The 15,289-nt window shown below is 47.8% G+C and overlaps 1 long non-coding RNA gene across 1 annotated transcript; it reads right to left on the bottom strand.

Moving 5' to 3' along the window:
* Window positions 1–4,750: 4,750 nt before the first annotated feature.
* On the bottom strand, window positions 4,751–14,929 carry LOC116622296. Its single transcript, XR_004297552.1, has 3 exons — window positions 14,843–14,929; window positions 13,612–13,760; window positions 4,751–4,834 (listed from the first exon to the last, which is right to left on the bottom strand). It is a non-coding gene; the product is annotated as an uncharacterized LOC116622296 (long non-coding RNA).
* Between the last annotated feature and the right edge of the window lie 360 nt (window positions 14,930–15,289).

Here is a 15,289-nt window from a genome sequence, read left to right as displayed (position 1 = left end):
CATTTTCCTGTTTCTTTGTATGCTTTGTGATTCTTTTGTTCAACATTTGAATCTAATAATGTGGTAACTCTGGACATCAGATCATCCCTTTCTGAGGGTTCATTGATTTTATTGTTTTTATTTATCATCATTATTGTTATTTTTATTGTTGTAGACTATCTCTGTGCTGAGGATCAGCCTGAGGTATAAACTTAAAGTCTTCTCCTTCTTCTTTTTTAAGTAGGCTCCACACCGAGCATGGAGCCCAATGCGGGGCTTGAACTCATGATCCTGAGATCAAGACCTGAGCTCAGATCAAGAGTTGGATGTTTAACTGACTGAGCCACCTAGGTGCCCCAAACTTAAGGTCTTCTTAGGTCTTTTCTGAGGCTTTCCTTGGGCATGCGCAGTCACTCTCTAATATTCCCCGTATATGTAGTTATTTTTAGAATATCCTAGTCTTTAATGTCTAGCTCTGAAAGGGGAAAAAGCAAAAGTGAAGGAAGGAGAAAAGGTGCTAGCCCTTCACATCCCCTGGAAGTCACTTAAGCTGGAGAGAAAGGGGCTTGCGACAAAGAGGAAGGTGCAATAACCATGACTGCCCACCTCTTTGTCTGCACCTCTGTGATCAGAAGCAGTAATCAGCAATCAGAGCACAGATCCCCAGTATCTGGAGAACAGAGTCCTTATTGCCCACATGGGCTCCCACAGCTGCATGCAAGTTGCTCCTGGAACACATGCATGACAGCCTGTCACGTGGCTGGGGTGGTGGATGGGTAGCTGCTACTATGTTAAAAACCCATATCAGGGGCGCCTGGGTGGTTCAGTTGGCTAAGTGTCTGCCTTCAGCTCAGGTCATGATCCCAGGGTCCTGGGATCAAGCCCCACATCAGGCTCCTGGCTCAGCAGGGAGCCTGCTTCTCCCTCACTGTTTGCCTCTCCCCCTGCTCATGCTCTCTCTTTCTGTATCTCTGTGTCTCAAATGAATAAATAAAATCTTTAAAAAAAAAAAAAAGAACCCAAATTAACTACAATTTACCATCCATGCCTTCCACTGGAAACTGAAAGCTTTCAACAGACTCCAGAGTTCCAAAATAGTTGTATCAGAGAGATTCTGCCAAAGCAACTGTAGTCTAGATGGAGAGACAGATTCCTGGTGCTTCCAATTCTTCCATCTTCCCACTGTTTGCCATGTTTTTTTTTTTTAAACTTAGATCAGCAGTTCTAACTACCAAATTAAAGGGAACTCATGGGGCAAAGGAACATGTTAAATGACACCACATGTATACAATCAGCAAAATCCAGGCTGTGGGAACTCTGTATGACCTGGCTTTGTCAAAAATTATGTTTAGAGAAAAAAAAAAGAGGTGAAGCTATAACTTAAAAGAGACTTAAAAACACAAAATCAAAAAAAAATAAAAAATAAAAAAAATAAAAAAAAATAAAAAAAAAAAAAACACAAAATCAAATGCAATGTGTGGACCTCACTTGGAAGCTGACTTGAAAAACCAGGAAAAATATTTTTATGAGACAAGAAAGGAAATCTATTAATCAACTGGCTATTTAACCGTAATAGGTATTTTAAATTCTATCTGACACAAGAACTGAAACCATGTATTTCAACGTGGCGATGGTTTGTTCCAAGAAAGTCTTGCCTAGAAGAAAAATCTGTAAAAGCTCACTTATCAGACAACAGCTTGCTTATCAAGACTGTTTCAAGACCCTCATTTTGTTGTGTTCACCAATCCTAAACTATTGTGCCACAATCCTTGCCTAATCCTGGCCAGTTTCTTGGTATGAAGAGCTTGCCTCAAACAGCCTTCCTTGATTTTCCCTTTTGTGGTACCGCTGAGATTTTGGTGGTCTCTGTTAGAGAGTCAACTATTAACAGGTATAATAAATTTTTTTGTGTCGTGTTTAGTAAGAAAAGGGGAGGCTTATCTCCTTGAAGAAATATACTGAAGGATTTACATATTTTTAGAAGATTTTACTTATTTATTTGAGAAAGAGAAACGAGCAGGGGGGGAGAGGGGAGGGGCAGAGAGAGAGGGAGAAACAGACTCCCCGCTGAGCAGGGAGCCCCACCCAGGTAGATCCCAGGACCCCCTCCCCCGCCCAGATGATGACCTGAGCAGAAGGCAGATGCTGAACCAACTGAGCCACCCAGGCGCCCCCTGATGGATTTACATATAAAATGCAAGTAAGACTGAGATTTGCTTCAATATAGTAGGGGACAGAGAATGGGTGGGGCATAGAAAAAATGAAATTGACCATAAGGTGATAATTTTTGAAGCTTGTTGGTAGGTTGGTAGCTACCTGGGGTTTCCTACACGATTTTTTCTACTTACATACATGTTTGAAATTGCCCATAATAAAAGGTGTTTTTTTTTTTAAGTGTGCTACTCAGACCACAACATTGGGAGTTATGCTTAATCATCCTCTCTTCCTCTCTTGTGCTATATCCAATCCATTAGCATATCCTACATATATTCAAAATTCCTCTAGAATCTGACCATTTCTCATTACCTCCACTGCCACTTCCCTGTCCAAACACCACCGTTCCCACCTTGATTCCTGCAATAGCCAATGGTTCAATGCTTCAGCCTTTGCCCTCCCTGATCCCCATTCTATTCTCAACACAGCAGCCAGAGTGATTCTTTTCAAAAATAAGTCTAAAAGCTCTTCGCAAAACCTTGCAATGGCTCTCCATCGCACTCAGAGTCAAAGTCAAAGATCTTACAAAGGTCTACAAGGTCCTACACTCTCTGTCCCACTCCTTGATCTCTCTGACCTCATCTCCTACGACACATCCTTTGGGTCAGTCCAGTCACACTGGCCTCCTTCTGGTTTCACCAATGCACCAGGCATGCTCCCACCTCAGGACATTTGCATTTACCGTTCCTTCTGATCTAGGGTGCCACCTCTTTCAGGTCTTTACACAAAAGTCCCCTTCTCAATGAAACCTTCTCTGACTGCCCCTATTACAACTACAACCATCCCCTCCCCACCCAGGCATTCCCTTTTCCCCACCTCTTTTCTCTCCTGTACTTATCACCATCATATGTCATACTTGTTTATAGTCTTGTCTCCCTCCTTAGAAAAATAAGTCCCACAAAAGCAGGGATTTCTGTCTGTTCTGTTCCCTCCTATAGACCCAGTGACTAAAACAGTGCCTGGAACAGAACAGGTACCCAGTAACTATTCATTCTATGACTTTGGTCACTAGTGTTTTCCAAACAGTGCCCTCCGCCACCGCACTATTCCTCCAGGGTTCAAACTTAGGTGTTAGGTCCAAATGGGATAATTAGGAAAGAAAATCTTGATTTTTTTTAAAAAAAAAATTATCCTAAGGGAAGAGAAGTAGGGTCCTAGCACAGCAGTCTATGTAAATGATGCACCGCGGGGCAGCATCTGTGAATGGTGCTTCTGGGGTGAGGGCCGCCAATGGATCCAGGCCCTTAGACAATGGCATTACTGGTAAATCATCCCAGTGTGCTGGGAGACTGGAAATAATGTTCAATTTCTCTTCCTAGGAACCCAAGAAATGCAAAAACAATGTTACTTTGGCAGCTTTACAAACAAGGGAAGGAAATGGAAATGAGCAAACTTTGTTCAGGACAAACTTTCAATGCAGTGTTTGATTTTCTGTGTGTCTCAGACAAATGACTCCAATTTCTGACTTTTTAAAAATACTGAAAATAATCATATCATGGAATCAAAAATACCAGTACGCACTTTGGAAAAACTGTTTGGTAGTACCTGCTAGGACTCTATCTATGTATGCCTTATGACCTACCAATTCCACATCTGGGTATTTACCCAAGAAAAGTGATTGCATATATCCACATACAAGAATGCTCCTGGCAGCTCTATTCATAAAAGCTCAAAACTAGAAATAGCCCAAGTGTCCACCAACAATAGACTTGAGAAATAAATGTGGCATAGTCACAAAATGAAATGCTTTACAGTGATGTTTAAAAGTAACAATCCTGCCGCATGCAACAATATGGTGGACTCTCACGACATAATGCTGAGTGAAAGAAGCCAATGACAGAAGAATATATAATTGTACGATTCCTTTTATATAAATATCAGGAACGGGCAAACCTAACTTGCGGTGAGAGAAATCAGAAAGTGGTTAGCTCTGGATGGTGTTGACTGAAGGGGGCACAAGGGAACCTTCTAGAACGTTAGAATATTCTATATCTTGACCTAGGTGGTTGTTACATATACATTCACGTGTATAAGTTCATAGATATATATGCATATATACAAATTCATTGAGCTGTACACCTAAGTTTTGTGCTCTAAGTTATACCCCAATAAAAAAGTTAAAATTCTTAAAAATTTTAAATAAAATAGAATAAATAACGTGTGTCAGTACTTTCAAGACCTGCAATACCAGAATGCAGGGCTGGTGGCCCAGTGGAATGTACACATGGAGAATGGGGCCAGGTTCTCAGTTTCCCTCTCTTGCCACAAGGTGGCTCTCTCCCCTCTCTCAAGTCTTCCCCAGTCCTCTGGGAAAACTCAGGAAATGTCCCAGGAAGCAGAGGGTTGTGTGCTCCTGGGCACTTTGGACAGCCTGAGCCCCAGACTAAAAATACTGTGTAATGACGCCGGCCTCACTACAGAAGAGTGTAGCCCTTTTAAGGCAAAGACTTGAATCCCAGTTCTGCCATTTCCTAGCTGTGTGACCTTGGGACTGTTCCTTAACTTCTCTATGCCTCAGTTTCCACATCTGTACAGTGGAAATAATAATAGTACATACCTTGTGATGTGGTTGTTGGTGGTGGTGGTGCTGTTGTTGTTAGCGTGAAATGAGTTCACCCTTAGGAAACTCTCAGAACATCACCTGTCAGAGAAGAAGAGCTCAATGTCATTATCTGAGTTAGTATTAAGAGAGGAAATGTCAGTAACTGAAAGAGGAACACCTGGCATCTCACTTCTTCTGGGGGCCAAGCAGGTATTAGAAAGCTGATGAGCTGGAGATGAAAAGAGCCTGTTCTGGCTCCTATGTTCTTTTCTAGAACCTATGTTCTTTTCTAGAACCTTCTATGTTCTTTTCTAGAACCTATGTTCTTTTCTAGAACCTTCTATGTTCTTTTCTAGAACCTGACGGCCCAAAGGGTTTCGCCAGTCTTTCTGTAGCTTTCAGAGCTCTGTACCTCAATGCGGGGAGGCAGAATAATGGCCCCCTCCCCCAAAGATTTCTACAGCCTCATCCCCCGGGCCTGTGAATATGTTACCTTACCTGGCAAAAGTGACCTTGTAGTGACCTCATGAGTACCCTGAGATGGGGAGGTTATCCTGGATTACACCAGGCAAGAAGGACGGACGCAGGAGGATCAGAGTCACAGAAGCAGAAATGAGAACAAAAGCAGAAGTCAGAGTAGCTTGGCTAGGAGCCAAGGAATGCAGGCAGCCTCTGGACGCTGGAAAACTCAAGGAGGGGATTCTCCCCTAGAGCCTCTGTAAGAACCGTAGGGACAAACGGCGCGCCGCCCCAAGATGCGCCAATTTGGCATAAAGGCTTTTTGAGTTAAAAAAGCAATCGAAGGGCTCCTGGGTGGCTCAGTCAGTTGAGCATCCAACTCTTGATTTCGGCTCAGGTCATGATCTCAGGGTCGTGGGACTGAGCCCCTCACTGGACTCCCGAGAGCGAAGAGTCTGCTTGAGGTTCTCTCTCTCCCTCTCCCTCTGCCCCTCCCCATCGCTCACGCATGCACTGTCTTTCAAATAAATACAATCTAAAAAAAAAAAAAAAGCAATCGAAACCCAGCAGATGCAGGAAAAGCTCTGTAACCAACCCCCCCCCCCCCAACTCAATCTAAAAGAATTTAGATAGGGGCCCTGCCCCGGGAAGAGAGCCATCACCATAGGTAACTACATTATGATATGAACTAGGCATGGTGCACAGCGGGGAGCCTAGCAAGGCCACTCTGATCAAAGTCCTCCCTTTATCCCCTTGTGTCTGAGTGGCCCGGCAAACATTTGTTTACCAAACATTTGTTTTTCATCTTTGTGTAAACTGTATTCCTTTCCTCTGAAGTCCCAGCCACCCACCCACTTCCCCATCCAGAAGGACATATATAGACCTCTTTTTGCCTGAGTGTCTGGAATTTCCTTGTCTGTGTGGATCCCCCGTGTGTACACCCGTGAAATATGATTTCCTCCTGTTAACGTGTCTCATGTCAACTGGATTCTCAGTCCAGCTAGAAGGACCTTGAAGGGGACAGGAATTCCGGCTCCCCGACAAAACACGGTCTTTGATGTTAGCCCTGTAAGACCTACTTCAGATTTCTGACCTCCAGAAACTATAAGGTAATAGGCGGATAATAGGCGTGTGTTGGTTTAAGCCGCTAAACTTGTGGTCACTTGGTACAGCAGCAACTGGAAACGCACACACTCAACTCCACGTGTGTCTGGGCAACCTGCGGGTGTCTGCAGTTGTGACGTGATTTTGGAGTAGTGTTGTTGGGGTCCGGGGCCGATGGCCGAGAAAGAATTCTTAAGACTTGAGATGTCTTTGGTGCGAAAAGGTGGTTTTATTAAAGCAAGGGGCAGAAAGAGCTGCTGCCTCAGCATTGTGAGGAGCAGCTGATTCTACATTTCAGAGTTGAGGGAGGTAAAGACAAAGGGAAGTTCCAAAAGGACTTTCATACGCTAAAGAAGACACAGGATCCTGGAAGCCTTGCTGTTGTCAAACTAAGGTGGTTTTTCCCTCTAGCAAAGCATTAACATTAAGACAGTTGGGAGTTTCCGGGAGGAACATTATACTCTCTCTGCCTCAAGTATTTGTCAATGGCCTGCAGGTTATAAGGACATTTAATCTTACCAACATTTCCCTCTGTCTTTGTTTCCCACATCAGTTGTACATCTTAATTTCCTTCATTTATTTAAACAGGACAGGCAGGGGCCCCTGGGGGGCTCAGTCGGTTAAGCAGCTGCCTTTGGCTCAGGCCATGATCTCAGGGTCCTGGGATCGAGCCCGGCATTGGGCTCCTTGCTCAGCGGGGAAGCTGCTTCTCCCTCTGCCTCTGCTCCTCCCCCTGCTTGTGCTCACTCTCAAATAAATAATAAAATAAACAAATAAACAGATAGGACACCCAATCTCATGGTTCAACATTCAGTAAGTACACACAACCACCTTAGCTTAACCCATGCACACCCTTGGACCCCGCACTGCCACTTCTGCCTACATATTTGACAGAAATACACAGGTGTGTCCACCCAAGGACCTTGACAAGAATGTTCCTAGCAGTACTATCTGTCATTGCCAAACACTGGAAGTGACCCAAATGCCTGTCAGCAGCAGAATAGATAAATAAATACACTCATCATTTCCTACACAGCCACCTCAGGCCCTGAATCTGCCCTTCTCAGTGCTCACAGCAGGAAGGAGCGCCTGGAAGACTCTGACCCCGCCCCGCCCCCCCCCCCCCCCAGTAATTACGTATAATATCAACAGTCAGTATTTGGGGATGTCTACGAGCACAGAGGGGTTGAAGCACTGTCCATGTGTCAACTGATCTCATCCTCACAGCAACACTCTAAGGTCAGGGCTTTTATTATCCCCATTGTACAGATGGGGAAACCAAGGCACGGGACATCTAAATAAGACACCAAGGCATGCTTGCTAGTGCAGAACGAGGACTCGAACCCAAGCAGTGTGGCTCTACTATAGGAGTAGGAGACGTAGAAAGTCACAAGTGGACGTGGCCTGGGAGCGGCAAGCTTGTCCCCTCACAGCTGGAACACATGCAACCCTCGGGTCCCAAACTGCAAGGGGTCGGCGGCCTCAAGACTCTGTCTGGCAGCACTTTCTAATCCTTGGGCTGGCCCTACAAGGGGGCAGCCTTCCCAGGAGGTTGGTGGGCACAGGCTGAGGGTGCCGGAGTGTGGGGCTGATCATGTCCTTTCCAGCTCCAAACTGGGTGACAGGACACTTGTTCCTGGTCTGATGGCCAGTGCTGGGGAAGCCCTTAGGGACACTGTGGAGGGCACGGCGGTGGAGGTGGGGGAGTCAGGAGTAACTTCGACATTGCAAAAGCCCAACACTTGAACCCGGTCCTTAGCTCTGGGCCAGAATACCATCCCTGAGTGGCCAGGATGTACTGGTCGTCCCCCTCTGTTCCTAGACCAAGGACCAGAAAAACTGAGTTCTGATTGGTAAAACACAGGGAAATTAATGAACACTCCAAAGGCATCATGAGGAACAATACCTCTTCCAACGGTGGAAGACGGGGTTTGGGTTTGCCGGATCAGCTGTAAAAGCTTCACTGTTATTACAGGCATGAGCCTCTCAAAGGCTGTGAGCCCTGAGGACAGGGAGGCCACTCCAGGACACCAGGAACCAGGAGCCACCCACACCCAGAGTTACTGGAAGAATGACTGCTCCCGTCTACGTACTGCAGAGACAAGCCCCCGTGCCAAGACGGCTGTCTCTAATCTGCTGGTGACAGCCCAGCCAGCCTCACTTTGCCCGGGGAGGGTCTAGAACTATCTGGGTCCAATTATTTTTATAAGCAGCAAAAGTCCTGGGAAACTGGCGTGTGCAAACCACTAAATTTCTCTCACTTGTAAACGAGATAATCATCCTTCTGGCTGTGACAATTAAGCGGCCTCCTCTTGTCACGTGCAAGAGCCAGGCGGGGAGACAGGTCTGCGAGGCCTGAAGCTTGCATAAGAGTTAGGAGGGAAGGTGTTGGAATGAACTGTAAAGATCTTGGGAGGAGGGGGGGCGCCTGGCTGGCTCAGTTGTGGAGCATGAAACTCTTGATCTCGGGGTTGTGGTTCTGAGCCCCATGTTGTCTACACCCCTCGCTGGGAGTAGAGATGACTTAAAAAAAAACAAAAAACAAAAGATCTTGGGATGCATAAAACCCTCGCCTGCACCTTTACTTACAAACGAATTCTTCATTGAGCTAAAGACAAAAATCAAGGAAAACCTAGATTGATGTACATTTGATAGATCAAAATTAACTAATCTAGATTAAAAACCCCAGGGGACGCCTGGCAGGCTCAGTCAGAAAAGCATGTGACTCTTGATCTTGGGGTTTGAGTTTGAGCCCCACGTTGGGTGTAGAGAGGACTTAAAAAATAAATAAATAAAAATTTTTTTATATATATTTTATTTATTTATTTGAGAGAGAGAGAATGAGAAAGAGAGCACATGAGAGGGGGGAGGGTCAGAGGGAGAAGCAGACTCCCTGTCGAGCAGGGAGCCCGATGCGGGACTCGATCCAGGGACTCCAGGATCATGACCTGAGCCGAAGGCAGTCGCTTAACCACTGAGCCACCCAGGCGCCCATAAATAAATAAATAAAATCTTTAAAAAAAAAAAAAAAACAGGTAATGCAGTGACTAATTACAATTAAATAATGTCAAGGCATTCGCTCATCAACCCGCAAACATGGATGCCGTCAAAGCTTCCGGCCAGCCTCCTGCAGACAACCACACCCAAATGAGAAACGCAGACACAACAGTTCTGCTGAGCCACCTCTCCTGTTCTGTTCCCTTCCACCACACAAACCCTGTCCACTCTGAGCCTGAGGGTTTCCTTCAGAGAAGCCCCGCAGGGGAGCTCCCCGGGGTCCTCTCTCAAAAGGCCTCCCACCTCCCCTGCCCAGGAGCAGAAGGCAAGAGCCCCGAGCTGATGGGAGCTATGGAGATTGCACCGCCGGCCGCGGTCCTTCCCGTGGTCACAGGACTGGCGTGGCCGCGTGCCTCGCTTTCGCCCACGGAATGAGGTGCAAGTGACAGAGTGCCGGTTTCAAGCCTGGGTCTCATTTGAGGGGCCTTGCACGTTTCCACTTGTCCTTTTGCACCTGCACGAGGACAAGCCCAGGCTAGCCCACTGGAAGGCGGCAGACACTTGGAGGGAAACCAAGTCTCCCAGCCACCCCGCAGACCTGGGAGCCAACACAGCCGACCCCAGGAGACCCAGCGGGCCAACGCTGCTCCAACCGCCCGCCTGTGAAGTCAGCTTAAATAAAGGAGATCTCGGACAGAATGTCAGGTGGAGAGAACAGCGGGGAAGAGCAGCCCAGCAGAGGGAAGGGATGGAGGACCCGGGGGTGAGGGAGAAGAGAGGCTGCTTTTGATCGGGTGCTCAGGGAAGGCCCCTGGGAGTGGGTGACCTGCCAGAGACGCAGGAAGAAGAGGGAGAGGGAGCTCGGCACAGCTGGAGAGGGTGCAGCCAGTCAAAGGCCAGGAGGCAGGCATGCGGTCGGCGTGCACGAAGAAAGGAGCGAACTGGGCAGGGAGCAGGGTGGCAGGAGGTGGTGTCCGAGCGGCGGGCAGTGACGGGATCACGAGGAACGAGGACCGTGCATGCTATCGTTGCAACAATTAAATGTGTTACTATGTGGAAAGCGCTCAGAACAGTGCCTGGGTCATGGTGAGTGTCCAGAAAGTGTCGGCCCTTGCTTTACTGTTGGCACTTTTATCCACAAAATGCAGTGTCTCCCTCTCCCGGGGTCCTAAGAGGAAAATCCCCACGGGATGATTGCCCCTTCCTGGAACTAAGGAGAAAGAGGCTCCTGCGGAGGGGTGGCGGGGGGGTAGGGCGGGGAGGGATCTTGACAAGGAAACTCACCTTTGACTCTATCTGAGTTGGTATCCTTTGAATTCTTATAGCAAGACTGAGTCTGTGTATTATTTATGATATTAAAAAAATATCGCCAAACAACCCAGATGCCCATCACCAGAGGAATCGATAAGCCAGGTGTGGCATATCTATACAGCGGAATATTATATAGTTGTAAAAAGGAATGCAGTACTGATCCATGCCACACTGTGGATGAAAACGTGATGCTAAGTGAAAGAAGCCAGAACCAAAAGGTCACATGTTGTTCGATCCCATTTTGATGAAATGCCCAGAACAGAGGACCCACACAGAAAGCAGACTGGTGGTTACCAGGGGCTGTGGGAGGGAGAGATGGGCAGTCAGGGCTTCATGGGTACATGAAGTCCTTTTGGGGTGATGAAACGTTTTGGAACAAGAGAGAGGTGGTGATCGCACAACACGGTGAATGTACGAAATGCTACTGAATTGTACACTTTATTTAAGATTTTATTTATTTTATGGGCGCCTGGGTGGCTCAGTTGGTTAAGCAACTGCCTTCGGCTCAGGTCATGATCCTGGAGTCCCGGGATCGAGTCCCGCATCGGGCTCCCTGCTCGGCGGGGAGTCTGCTTCTCCCTCTGACCCTCCTCCCTCTCATGCTCTCTGTCTCTCATTCTCTCTCTCTCAAATAAATAAATAAAATCTTTAAAAAAAAAAAAAAAGATTTTATTTATTTTATTAGAGAGAGAAAGCATGAGTGGGGGGAAGGGCAGAGGGAGAGGGAGAAGCAGACTCCCCACTGAGCAGGGAGCCTGATGCGGGGCTCAATCCCAGGACCCCAGGATTGTGACCTAAGCCAAAGGCAGACGCCTAACCGACTGAGCCACCCAGGTGCCCCTGAATTATACACTACAAAATGGCTAGTTTGGGGGCACCTGAGTGGCTCAGTCGTTAAGCGTCTGCCTTCAGCTCAGGTCATGATCCCAGGGTCCTGGGATCGAGCCCCGCATCGGGCTCTCTGCTCGGCCGGGAGCCTGCTTCTCCCTCTCCCACTCCCTCTGCTTGTGTTCCCTCTCTCGCTGTGTCTCTCTCTGTCAAATAAATAAATAAATAAATAAATAAATAAATATCTTTAAAAAAATAAATAAAATGGCTAGTTTTATGCTATGAGAATTTTAGTTCAATTCTGTAAAAATACCAAAATAATTGGAAGTCAAGCCTCCTGGGAGGAATCACTCCCATCCTTTGTAACCTGGCAGGAAATCTAAAACCCAATCTGTTCCCTAAAACACTCATTTCGAGTTTCATGGTAATTCCTCCCAGAAACCATTGACAGGGAGAGGAAGAGCGAGCCAGGCAAACCTCCACCCACCTCTGAGAGGTTGGGTACTTCCGGGGCACCCTCCATGCAGCCTGCCCCGCCTGAGCGTTTGTGGGTGCTGTCCCGTGGCTGAAATACCACCCCCTCCACTGTCCCCTCAACAAGGGCAGTAACATCTAGATGGTTAAAAACCAAGTTGGGGGGTGCCTGGGTGGCTCAGTTGTTAAGCGTCTGCCTTCGGCTCGGGTCATGATCCCAGGGTCCTGGGATTGAGCCCCGCATCGGGCTCCCTGCTCGGCGGGGAGTCTGCTTCTCCCTCTCCCACTCCCCCTGCTTGTGTTCCCTCTCTCGCTGTGTCTCTCTCTGTCAAATAAATAAATAAAATCTTAAAAAAAAAACAAAAAAAAAACCAAGTTGGTCCCAGAGCCAGATGGCCCCCTGCTGCAAGCTGTGCATTCTCAGGAAGGTGACTTCACCTCTCAGAAGCTCCACTCCCCCATCTGTAAAATGGGTCCAATACTAAGACCTTCCACTTCACAGAATTGGATGTGAGGATGAAATGACATGATTCGTGGATGGCACTTCAAACTCAAGAACTCCATACATCTGTTCCACGAATATACACAGAGCACCGACTGAATGCCAGTCACTGTCCCCAATACTGGGGACACAGCAGTGATCGAGACAGACACAATCTTTGCCCCGACGAACTTACATGTTAGTGGGGAGCAGGGGGGACAGACGATAGACAGGGCAGAGCTAACTATACGATACGGCAGCCCCAGTGTTAAAATATGGTAGGGAAGTGTTAAAAACAAATGAAGTAGGGAAGGATAAAAGTGTCAAGGGGTGTGTTGTGCAGGGGTGAGGGGTGTTCAACTAGGACCGCCTGGGAAGACTTCATGAAGAAAGCGATTCATGGAGTTAATGTGTATAAATTGCTTAGAACTGTCCTTAGCGCACAGCGAACACTGCAAAGTGCAGGTGACATTGCAGATGGTGGGGGGATGGGCATTCCAGGCAGAGGGAACAGCAAGTGCAAAGGTCCTGAGGAGGGAACGGGCCTCTGTTGGTGCGGATCGTTGAGGGGGCCGGCATGGCTGGACAGGAGGGCAGCGTGCAAGCAGGTGGAAGGCAGACAGGAAGTGGGAGCTGCACCCCGAGGGGCCTGTGGGCCACGGTGAGGCCACGGTGAGGCCACGGGCCTCTCCCCTGAGTGAGAAGGGAGGCTGCTGCCGTGTTTTGAGAGCTCACTGTTTTTAGTAATAGTCTCATTTCCCTCATTCACCTCCTTTGTGAAAAGACATCTTGGCCTCTCTCCTTTTCTTCCACGGCTGAGTCCTGCCCACACCGCCTCCTCCTCCCACATTTGGGGGGAGGACTTAAAGAATTTTTGATCACATAGTTCTGTATAACACGCATGGCATTTCTAGGAACCGGGAGTCTTCGGGTCTGGGGACTATGTGACTGGGAGTTTACGTTGCTCTGAATTTCGATAACTGTCAGATTGGAGATGAGCCTCTGACACAAAGATGCCATCAGACCAGGTATCCCGGTGTAAAGGAATGCCTACATAGTCAATAACACCCCTTGGGGAAAAAAAAAGAAAGAAAGAAAAAGGAAAAGCACCGGCTTAGGAGAAACATGAAATTCTAGTAAAAGGTAATTTAAACAACAGAGAGAAAGGATTAAGAGCTTGAGCCCGTCTGCTCAGGATTGAAGTCAGGACTTCGTAACTCACCAACCATCGTGCCTCCGCTGCTGGGCTCAGCAGGAAGGAGGCGCCCAAGGGCTCCATCTGAGAAGGCACCAAAGGTGTGTCCCAGCACGTACAGGAATGATTTCATGGTTTATTCCAGAATCAGGTATTTCTGCTGTGTGATCCTCATCCTAAAACCCCAGAACGTAAGAAATGACCATAAAAATCAGATGACTTATTTTTTAACCTAATGCTATAGAGAGTGACTATTTCTCACTTTACTCCCCTCTGTCTCCAAATTTACCTGTAACCCCAAGCACCTCAACCTCATTCCCAGCACCTCAGTCCTGCCTGCATCGTGCCCTAGCAAATATCTTTAGGTTTCTTTGTTGTGTGTGTGTTTTTTTTTTAAGATTTTATTTATTTATTTGACAGAGAGAGACACAGCGAGAGAGGAAACACAAGCAGGGGGAGTGGGAGAGGGAGAAGCAGGCCTCCCGCAGAGCAGGGAGCCCAATGCAGGGCTCGATCCCAGGACCCCGGGATCATGACCTGAGCTGAAGGCAGACGCTTAACCGACTGAGCCACCCAGACGCCCACAAATATCTTTAGTTTTATTCATTCCTTTCATTAGGGGCTTTCCATGACTCTGGACTCTGAGGGTACAACGGTGGACAAAACAGACTCAGACCCTGCCCCAGATCAATCCCTAATATACAGAAGACGCTCCATAAAAGCTTTTAGAATGAACAGAAATGGTCTCTCTCTCTCTTTTTAGAATTCTGTACTGGCAGAAAAAAAGAGCTGACCCTCCAATTCTGTCTTTGAAATTTGCTGGCTCCCAAGCTCCAAACTGGGTTACAGAACAAAATCCCAAGACCAGGGTTCTTTCCTAAATGGGCCACGACCTATTTCCACAGCCTCATCGGGTGACTCCCTCCCACGCAAAGCTGCACCCTCTTCCCAGAAGAAGGCGGGTTCTCTCGCGCCTTTGCTACTTGAGGCTTAAAGCCCTGCTCCAACGTCACCTCCTCCAAGAAAACATACCGGCACCCCGGCAGAGCCCACCCGTCAGTGTCTCTGCGGCAGGATTTAGTTGAATGTTGTGTCCCGCACCCCGCCCCACCCCCACCCCCCACCCCCCACCAGCCGCAGAAGGAAGCCAGGAGCGGGCAATGCTCCTCGCAGCCGCCAGAGGGCGCTTTCAAAACACCAACCCGACCTCCTGGTTTCAAATTCCCCCCCAGCGTCTCCCAGGTGCTCTTAGAGTTACCAGGTAAGACGCTTGCTGGATTCAAATCCTGGGCGGGCCACTGATCCTGCAACTCTGAGCTAGTGGCATCACGTGTCCAGGCCTCTGGTTCTACACAGTGTCGTCAGGGGGATGAAACAGATGGCTTCCTACAAAGCCCTTGGGAGAGCGTCAGACACGTAGGCCGTTCTCAGTTCGCGCTGGCCGCTGCATCGCTAGGCCACTGCTTCTCGGCCGGAAACGGCAAACTCAGATCGAGGGACTGGGGCGAGTTTAATAAAGAGACTATCACAGGAGCAGAGGCAAGTGGTGACACAGCTCCCCAGGGCTGGAAAGGAGGACTGACGGATAGACAGAGGGATGGAAAGATGAGTGGATGTGTTTCAGCAAGCGTAGTAAAAATGTTAACTGTAGAATCTAAGTAAGGGGTGCATAAGCGTCCACTGTAAAATTATTCCAACGTATGTT

Source organism: Phoca vitulina, unplaced genomic scaffold, assembly GCF_004348235.1.
Source record: "Phoca vitulina isolate PV1807 unplaced genomic scaffold, GSC_HSeal_1.0 scaffold52, whole genome shotgun sequence".
NCBI lineage: Eukaryota > Metazoa > Chordata > Mammalia > Carnivora > Phocidae > Phoca > Phoca vitulina.
This window is presented reverse-complemented; position numbering and strand designations above follow the sequence as displayed.